Source organism: Poecilia reticulata, linkage group LG13 (assembly GCF_000633615.1).
Source record: "Poecilia reticulata strain Guanapo linkage group LG13, Guppy_female_1.0+MT, whole genome shotgun sequence".
Taxonomy (NCBI): domain Eukaryota; kingdom Metazoa; phylum Chordata; class Actinopteri; order Cyprinodontiformes; family Poeciliidae; genus Poecilia; species Poecilia reticulata.
In genome coordinates this window covers 14,284,860-14,294,267 of record NC_024343.1, presented here as the reverse complement: position 1 = coordinate 14,294,267, position 9,408 = coordinate 14,284,860, and the positions used below count along the sequence as shown (strand labels likewise).

At 37.4% G+C, this 9,408-nt stretch overlaps 1 long non-coding RNA gene across 1 annotated transcript; it reads left to right on the top strand.

Moving 5' to 3' along the window:
• Positions 1–3,041: 3,041 nt before the first annotated feature.
• LOC103474520 (uncharacterized) lies at positions 3,042–8,587 on the top strand. Its single transcript, XR_535197.1, has 3 exons — positions 3,042–3,279; positions 5,313–5,382; positions 8,349–8,587. It is a non-coding gene; the product is annotated as an uncharacterized LOC103474520 (long non-coding RNA).
• Positions 8,588–9,408: the final 821 nt, after the last annotated feature.

Below are 9,408 nucleotides of genomic sequence, written 5' to 3'. Positions count from 1 at the left end.
ATAACTTGACTTTGCAAATTGACATTATTTGACCTTCTAGATTTCTCTCTAAGACTCTTTAGCTATGGGAAGGAACCAAGACCCTTTTACCTTTTTCCCTTTTTAACAGAAATCTCACATATCTGCGGGGAGCAACCCAAAGCACAAACACAACCAAGGTCAGAGCTGCTTCTGTTAATAGAGAGAGTCGGCTAAAATATTTATTCCATGTCCTCAGAGGAAGCTGTGACAGCTTGAATTGAAAATCCAGAGGCTGAAAACCCATGCAACATAAAGTAAGGTGGTAATTCAGCATAAGGTATTACAGAACAAAGATTAATTATTCTGTGTTGGGCATTTGTCTCAATCGTAAACGGAGGAGTTTAAGAGTCTTTTTGCCTTAATCAATAGTGAGGGCAGGATTGAAAGATAAAGATTGACAGATTTGAGTTTTGCATTGATTGGGATATTGTTCTATACTCTGTGATGGTAAAGGAGGAAACAAGCCAACTGGCTCTTCTGAATTTAAAACTTCACCTCATGAAATCTAAATTTTGAATGAGTGAACAAGATTCTGGATACAAGAGCCCGTCCCAACATTTTATGGGATCTGAATTTAGCTAAGACGCTTCAATTTGGACTCCACCAAAACAGTTCTCATGGAGCTGCAGAGTGGATAATGTCTGAGTTACCCTCCTGAATCTGATGCTTCTATAACTTAACGTCAAGCAAAGTGAGTAAAGAAAATGGCAACATGGATAAATCGATAAGTGCATCATGGGCCAGTGTGAGGTTACTATTGTATTATAACCTTGAGTAAAAACATCACAGATTCGCAATGCCATAAGATTTACAGAAATGTTTTAAACAATGTGTAATATGTTCTAATTGCTTTAATATGAATTATTCCTGTTGCTGTGGAAAAAAGTAAGAATTACATTTTTACAGTTGTAACAATTTCATATCTATACAATTTTTTTGATACACATTTGTATTAGTAACTTTTATTCACTTTTAAATTGATATTCAAACTTAAACAATCTAGAATACCCGTAAGCATATGCTACAAAAAAACCCAAATGTGTCTTTTTTTTTTTGTAAGCAAAGTAAAAATGTTTTAGGCTTTCATTCAGCCAGCTGACTGGCGTTGCTCAGCCACACGCGGGGATCGGAGACTGCGGTGTTACTCTAGGAAAAACACAGCTAGAAAAAACTCAGGTCACTCAGGCTGCCGCAGTGTGAATAAATGATGAGAAAGGTTTATGTTTGTGGTGCTGCAAATGTTTTATGTGTGCATGTGGGGGGTATGTTGCCTGTCAGAAATCTTTGGGTGAGAACAGGTTCTCACCCTGGACAGGTTGCCGGGACAACGCAGAGACAAACAAGACAAACAACCACATCCTCACACCAAAAGGATAATTTAGAGAGACTAATCAACTTAACTGACATGTTTTGGACTGCAGGAGGAAGCCAGAGTGATTGGAGAGAATATGCAAACTCCATGCAGAAAGACCCAAGGCCAGGATTCAAACACACAGCTTTCTTGCTGCAAGGCAAGAGTGCTGCTAATTGCACCACTTTGTTGTCCAGCCCATAGTGGAAAAAAAAGATAAATTAATTAAATATAACAAGTGTAGAATAGAGAAGAAAAAAAGAAGCGTCAAAGAAAAAGCTAGCAACACCATTAAATGAAATTAAAAAAACCATTGCAGTGAAAGGATCTGACAAAGAAATGACTAAATAGGAGGTGGTGAAAACTGAGATTTCCTTTGTTTCTCATTAACAGAAAGTGTTGCAGGTGCAGGAAGGAGTCAATTAAGATACGACGTCTAGTTCAGACCATACCAGCAATACAAAACACAGTGGAGGCCAACATAGGAAGAAGTAATAATAACGACATAAAGAAATCATAGGCAAACACAAAACCTTCAAAAATGCAAAATGAAACCCTAAATGAAATGTAGCTAAAAGGCAAATTGACAAAGCAGAACCCAAGTCTAGACGGGGAAAGCATTCAGAAATATTATAGACCATTAGTGATGGAGGACAACAACTCAGGAATTATTTTGTTCTTTTGGATTTTGTTTGGCATTAATGATTAAAAGAGGAAACTACTTGTAGCTTAAGGCAGTCTGATTTAAATTCAATTTAGTTTGGCAGTCTGAGTAGTCCTAACTGTAAACCCCCTGGTAACCAAGAGGCCGTACAGTTTTTTTTTTCTTTATCCAGTTGTGACAGCACCTTTTTATTATTTACATGGCATCTCCTTTCTTTTGCCCTTTATTTAATAGCTGTGAGAATACTACAGTGGATGCCTGTCACCTCAATACTCATGAATGTCCGATTTTATTGTAGAGCTCAGCGGTCTTGAAAAATAGGCAGGCATATTCTATTTTAATATATGAATTTCATTTTCTTCATGATCCATCGGTACATCTACATTTAGATTCAGAAAGATGACCCTTGGCCACTGATTTAGTATGTTTGAGTGCGGTGTTTGATTTATTTGACTCCTTTATCACCACAGTATTTTCTTTTATCCTCGTCTCGACTTTCACAAGCAAAAATCACAGCACTGTTTTCCTTGTGTTGTTCCAAATGAATGCATTTACTATGAACTGGAATTAACCTGACCTTCATAAAACATGTTAGTAATTGATTTTTTTGAGAGTGTTGGCCAGTACAACAAGCTCATGAATGTCTTCTTTTACGGATGAATGCAGAGTTTTGTGATGTGTTCAGACCACTGTAATTTTCTCACATTTTATTAAATTATAGTCACAAACTTCATTGTGCTTTATTGAGATTTTATGTTGTATCTATGTGACAAATAGATCTTTTTTATTTTTATAAATAAAATTCTGAAGAATGTGTCGGGCACTTGTATTCAGCCCCTTTCCTCTTTTGCCTCTAAATAAAACCCAGTGAAACCAGATGCCTTACTAAATAAATTAATCAGTGAAACAGAGCCCACCTGTGACCAATTTAATCTCAGTATAAACACCACTCTTCTGTGACAGCCTCAGATGTTTGTTAGAGAACATTAGAGAACAATCATCATCATGAAGACTAAGGACACAGCAGTAGGTCAGGGATAAAGTTGTGGAGAAGAAAGTGGTTTTAGGTTACAAACACTAAACTGAATATCTCAGCTGTGTTCAATCCATTATCTGCAAGTGGAAAATTTAGTATACTGCAGCCTCCAACCGACCTAAACACAGATGTCCTGCATTAATCACAGAAGCAGCCAAAAGGCCTATAGCAGTTACAGGGGAGCTACATAAACCTACAGCTCAGAAGGTAGGTTTTGTTGACAGGACAACTCTGTTGATCAGAAATCTGGCCTCGGTGGAAAAGTGGTAAATTGTTGATGAAAAAGCAAACAAACGAATCCTCCGTTAGCCACAAAGAGACCAAAACAAAGAGAGGTTAAATTTGACAAAAATGTATCCTTTTGAAAATCATTGTCTTGATACATGGGTCTTTTTGTCTTTTTAGGTTGCTGTCATGTATTTTGTTTGACACTTTCACTTTGCTGTACGCGGTTCCTTCTTCTTTCGTGTTGAAATTCTTATTTCTTTCTTGTGTTCTGTTCTTTAAGCACTGGTTTAGCCTTTGACTTTATTGGTAGTCACAAGCTTTTGATTTGGTTAGGTCCTTTTAAGTGTCCTGTTAGACCATTTAAACGTGTCTGTTCATTAGCTGCTTTCCCTCAGCTCTGCTTTCCACTGGTCATCGTGTCACAGTCACCTCCCCAGCAGTTAAAAGCCAGTCATTTTCATTTCGTCCATGTCAGATTCTTCTGTTGTCTCCTATAGTGACTGCCTGTCCTCCTGTCATGGTGACTTTGCTGTTTTCTGTCAGATGTTTTCTAGTTCCTCAGTTTTACAAGTCTTCATTTAAATACATTATCATCAGCGTAAACATGAGGCTGTCGTTCTCTTGTTTGCGCTGGGGTAGACTTTAAAACAATTCATTACAGCTATCACCCTGAACGCACCATAGCCACTTTAAAAATGGTGGTTCCAGCATCATACTGTGATGATACTTAACTTCAGGAGAATAGGGAAGCTGGTCAATGTTAAGGGGTAAGAAAAATGGCTGGAGCTAAATACAGGGCAATTCTCTGAAAATGCCTTAAAAAAGAGTAGGCTAGAAATTTTGTCCCCATGTGTCTAAAACCTTTATAGATTTTGAAAGTGAAAATATAGGTGTCGATTTAAAAAAATCTTTTCTCATGTTTGTGACAATTCGACTGGTCATCATGTTAGTAATATCTCTTGATTCAGTCACAGTGAAGTGATTCCCCGTTTGAGGACACGGCCTTCACTAATCAAACAGGGACAGAAATGAATTATGATCTAGACAGAAAAAATAAACGGCAAAAAACAAAGGAGATGCAGACTTAAAAGAAGATAAAATAAAGGAATCAATAAGAAAAGACAAACAGAGGTACATGGAGACAGAGCGCAAGAGTTTCAGAAAGGGCAAAAATCCCTGTGGAGTTTGTTGTCGCTTATGACTGCAGGGTGGAAGATGTTGGCTTCTTCATAAAAGCCTCAAATTCTCCTCAGGTTCCCGACTCTCACAGCAGTCGACAAAATAACTGCCTTGTTTGTTACTCTGTAGACCCGGTCGCAAAACCAATGAAAGTAGATAGAATAAGGATCAATGGCATTGAGCACTATCACAAAACAGAAGAAAAAAAAATCCCCACAACCTTTGCTTTTGCCTGAGACCTTTTCTTGTTAGACACATTTTGTGTGATTTTTTTTTTAATGTGATTTACAAGCTTTCTCTCCAGTTCATCTTGTAGTCTTGCTTGTGCTGAGTTTTTTTTTTTTAATACACGTTGACAAAATCTATTGCATGTTAGTAATAAAAATCATAGTTTTCCCCAAATTTAAACTACCAAGATCAGTTTTTTAAAAAAAAATCTCTGTTGAGCATCAGTTCATTCAGAGGCTAATCCGACAACGTGTTATGAGATTTCATTTTAGGATTAAAAAGGAAACAAATGGTTTCTGGAAGACAGCCGGGTTAGTACTCGGATAGTTTGAGTTTGCCTCAAAGACAAATTCACTGTGATTAATTGCTTTGTTTTTGTTAACCATGAGGGAGCCAGGGTTTGGTTTTCTGAATAACTGATTACTTTCTAAGTTCAAAGGCACATATGCAAGTCAATCTCTAAAAGGCTAAAAAAACAACAACTGAAAAGTGGTATTAAGGGACCAAATTAAATCCTAAGCTTTAAACTGATTGAGAACCTTCAGCTTGATGAAGATTTCAACCTAAATAGCTTAACCACTTTCTATTGTGTCCATGCATGTTAGATCATCTTCCCACTGAGGACACCATCTTTCTTGACTGTGCTATCGTCAGTGTTGCTGAGCAACTAAAAAGGTAATGATATGGCCAGTTTCAATCTAATCTCCAAAGCTAATATTAGATTCTAATGTCATACTTTTGTGTTGAATCCATCTTCATCAACTATTAATTGCTCACCCCGGGCTTTCTGACTATGGTCCCTGAGATTAAGTATTTTAATTTATCCGAATGTGTGCTGCTCATTTTGATAATTTTAATTAGCATTCTTTTTTTTATTATTTGATAAAAGCAAACTTTCTGGCACACTTATTGATGAAGTACTTAATCACATCTCTTAAAATCTTCTGACGTCTTTTTCTGCACCCTTATTGTATCTGGCCACTTGATTGTGAAATGTGCATACAACACAAGCTTCTTTATGTCAACATTTTTCAAAGTCAAACAAAAAGATGTTAGAATATGACAGCAAGACATCGATTGTCTTGTTTTGGTTGGCCTTGACGTTATGATGTGCTAAAGATGTCCAACGTTACAAATAAGCTTCCACACTTTTATAAGAATTACCTTGTGATGCAAAGAGACACAAATATCTTACACATTCTGTAAATAACATCTCATCAGCCCCACAACAATTCAATATGCAGTAGTAGTCAATGTTGCTGCATATAAACATTTGAGAATAGTAAACCCGCAGACAGTTCAATGTCATCTGTTTAAAATTCTGGTCAAAGCTGGACAAAAGTGGTAGTTTCACAGGTGCTACACTGATTGTAGAGAATCTGTGGCACAACGAAAAAGCCTTGCACTCTCTACACACTCACTTAGTTACACCTTACTGGCACTGGGTGGGACCTTTTTCGCTTCCCCTATGTGAAGTCATGCAGCTGATAGAAATACAGAGAGAAAATCTGTACCATAGATAATGATTTAAATACTTAATGATTCAGCTCTTATCTGTCACCTAAAATCTCCGTTCCAAGGCTGACACAACTACTGCCGTCTCTCGGACACATGTAACATCCGACAGTTTTTTTCATCTCAAATGTGACATTTGAGATGAAATGTGTAATGAAATGTGTAAGGTGTAACTGTACAGAGCTGCGAATTTAAAGATTATTTTAAAATGAGAATATATTTGTAGGGTTAGGAGAAGCATGTCTGTCAACATGACAACATAAGATCAACATTAGGTTTTCATCGGACAATTTTAAGTTGCATCGGGCAGTCCGACACATTTTCGAAATCACTGATTTAAGTAAAAGTTGGATATCTTCTGATATTTTGGTGGACCGCTGCATTTATTGCATCATGCATTTCCTACAAATCTGTTGACTGCTCATCCAAAATGTGATCCACAATGTAAATATCCTGTCCCACCACTTTTTAAAGGGTGTTTGATTTGATTGAGATTTTTTGACCGTGGAGGAATTTGAATGACTGGGTTTAAACTGTTGCGTTCAAGGAAGATGATTTGAGTTTTGTAATGTAGTCAGCAACAATGCTCAGGTAGGATGTTGTCTTGTGAATGGTGTCTTCTGCTGCCATAACCCCGTTAAGGTTCATCATGACTTGCGTTCGGAGGGGCTACTCTGTATGCCTGACCTCAGCAGCGTATTCTCAGCCACACACCTGCTGTTCACTGGAAGTTTTCTCATTTCGTGGATCTTTCCATGTGCATCTTAGAAATGTATGTGCATGAAAATCCGAGGAGATCATAAATTACTGAAATCTCAGACCAGCCCATCTGTCACAAACAACCATCCCATATTTATAGTCACTTAAATCTTCCTTTTCCCCCATTCTGATACATGTATAAAGGTCATCAAGTCATCCTCACCACATGCAGATACCAAATGAAATTGCATAATCACTGCCGTGTATTGACTGATTCATCATTTGCGCTGATGAGCAAGAGGCTTATGTGTGCCACAAGATAAAGTTGTAGGGGAGTGTTTGTTAGTCGTCATTTCCTGATGCAGACAGAGTGAGTGTTCATCAGCTTAGTGCAAATGAGCAGGATGGTGATTAGTTGGAACTTACTTCCTTTTCTTGGCAGGAAATGTTTCATTTGGATGATCTTTGAAGGTGTGTCAATTGACTTGGCTCCATACCCCCACTTGGAGCTGCAGGCTGTAGATCTCCAGACATTGTGGTAAAATGAGTCTGGGCAAAGCCTCACTCGTCAGTGCTCTGGCGAAATTAGTTTCCTCATAAACAGATCCATGTTATCCCTTTTTGTAACAAATGTAATGATGTACATCTGGAAACCTTGAAGTTTTATGAAGCTTGCACAGAACTTTCTGCAATAGGATTTCGTTTCAGCAGCCAATTCTACACTCTCTACTGTGATTTCTGTTCATGCCTCTTCAGCTTGCCATCACAGTTATTTTTTAAACCTGTGAGTGCTCTCGATATATATATATATATTTTTTATTCTGCTGCATCCTCCCTTTTACGTTTTCCATTTGGTTGGTAAGATACAATCTTCCAGGCCTTAAACTGGGCCTTGCTTCAGTTCAGGCACCTCTTTTGATGCCTCTCATCTTATGTCCCGTCTTATCTTAACCTCTGTAGTCAGCAATGTATGTGAGCCCTTGAGTTCTTTTCTCATCCCTCTCCTTTAGTTGCTTTTCCTTTTTGCTTTCGTAAAAACATCTTTAGGCAATTTCCTCTATCAGTTTAAAACTGTCATTGTTTCCAATTTATGCTATTATGAGGCAATTTCTTTATAGTTCAGTCTGCCATTCTTTGCTTTCCCCCAGCATATTTTCTGTGATTGTCTGTGCTATAAGGTTCTTACTTAAAGAAATCATGGGTAATTTGCAGCCAAATACTGCAAATACTGATAGCCATGTAGAAATCCATCAAAACAACAATTTATATAAGGAAAAACACACAGACATGTACATACATCAAATAAAAATATATATGCACATTTATTTCCTCTGTGTCTAAAGTTAAATCAAACCAAACAGTTTGAATTACCAAAATAATGTCCAAACATTCATCAAACTAATATCTGAACATACTTATCCTTGCAGGGTTATGAGACGGGCTGGTGCCCAGTGGTCTTTGGACGAAAGGCCGGATACACCATGGACAGGACAGACAGGACCAACAGCCAGGCACGCATACAGCCAAGGACAATCAGACAGATCCGTTACCTTAACAGTCGTGTTTTGGGACTGTTCGAGGAAGCCAGAGTACCTGGAAAGCACACATGCACAAGAACATGCAAATTTAATACAGAAAGACACAGGACTTGAACACAGCAACAATGGCAAGGCAACTGTACTACCAGCAGCACCATTGCGCAGCCTACCAAAATTATTTTATAAAAAAATAAAATAAAAATACCAGAAGTATTTCTATTTGCTAAATGCTAGAAAACCTAGCAATATATACAGTATACGGTAATTTTTAGAGATTTTCTTAAAACTTTTATTGAATTCACATACATTTAGTTAGAACTATCGTAATTGTCTTATAAACAGTATAGCTTCGCTCAAATATGCAAATCTGCAATATTGTCATCTCTTTATTTTTTCTTACCTCAAAACGTATTTTCATACAGATGTTTTAATCACCACTCCCTGATTTATTTGTTCCACATATCTTAGGCAGGCAGGCAACACTGTTTTTTCTTCTTCTTTTATCACTTTGGACCAATGCCGCATGCATCCTATGGCCGTAGCTTTGTTGAAACATAAAGCTAGACTTTTACAAAGTCGAGCTCTGGTCATATCAAGCCATTCATCTTTATTCCAGGATTCAAAAAGTCCATCAACAATCATCTTGTGAATGTTGAACTTTAAATGTCATGGCTGAATATTTCATTCTCTCTTCCAGGCTGACTGCAGCACATCTGAGTGCAGCATACCCTGCTTCACCTGCAATCACCACAACAATTCAAGTAATTGTGTGGAGTTTTTTCATGGAAAGTCATGTCAAAAGTTGAACTTTTCATTGCAGTTTATGCTCTTGATTTTTCCAGAGACTAAATTAGTTTTTGTTTTGTTTTTTCCTGAGGGAAAACATACATTTAACAGTTGAAATAACAGCAAACAATGCAATATGGAGAGTAGTAGAAGAAGAAAGTAT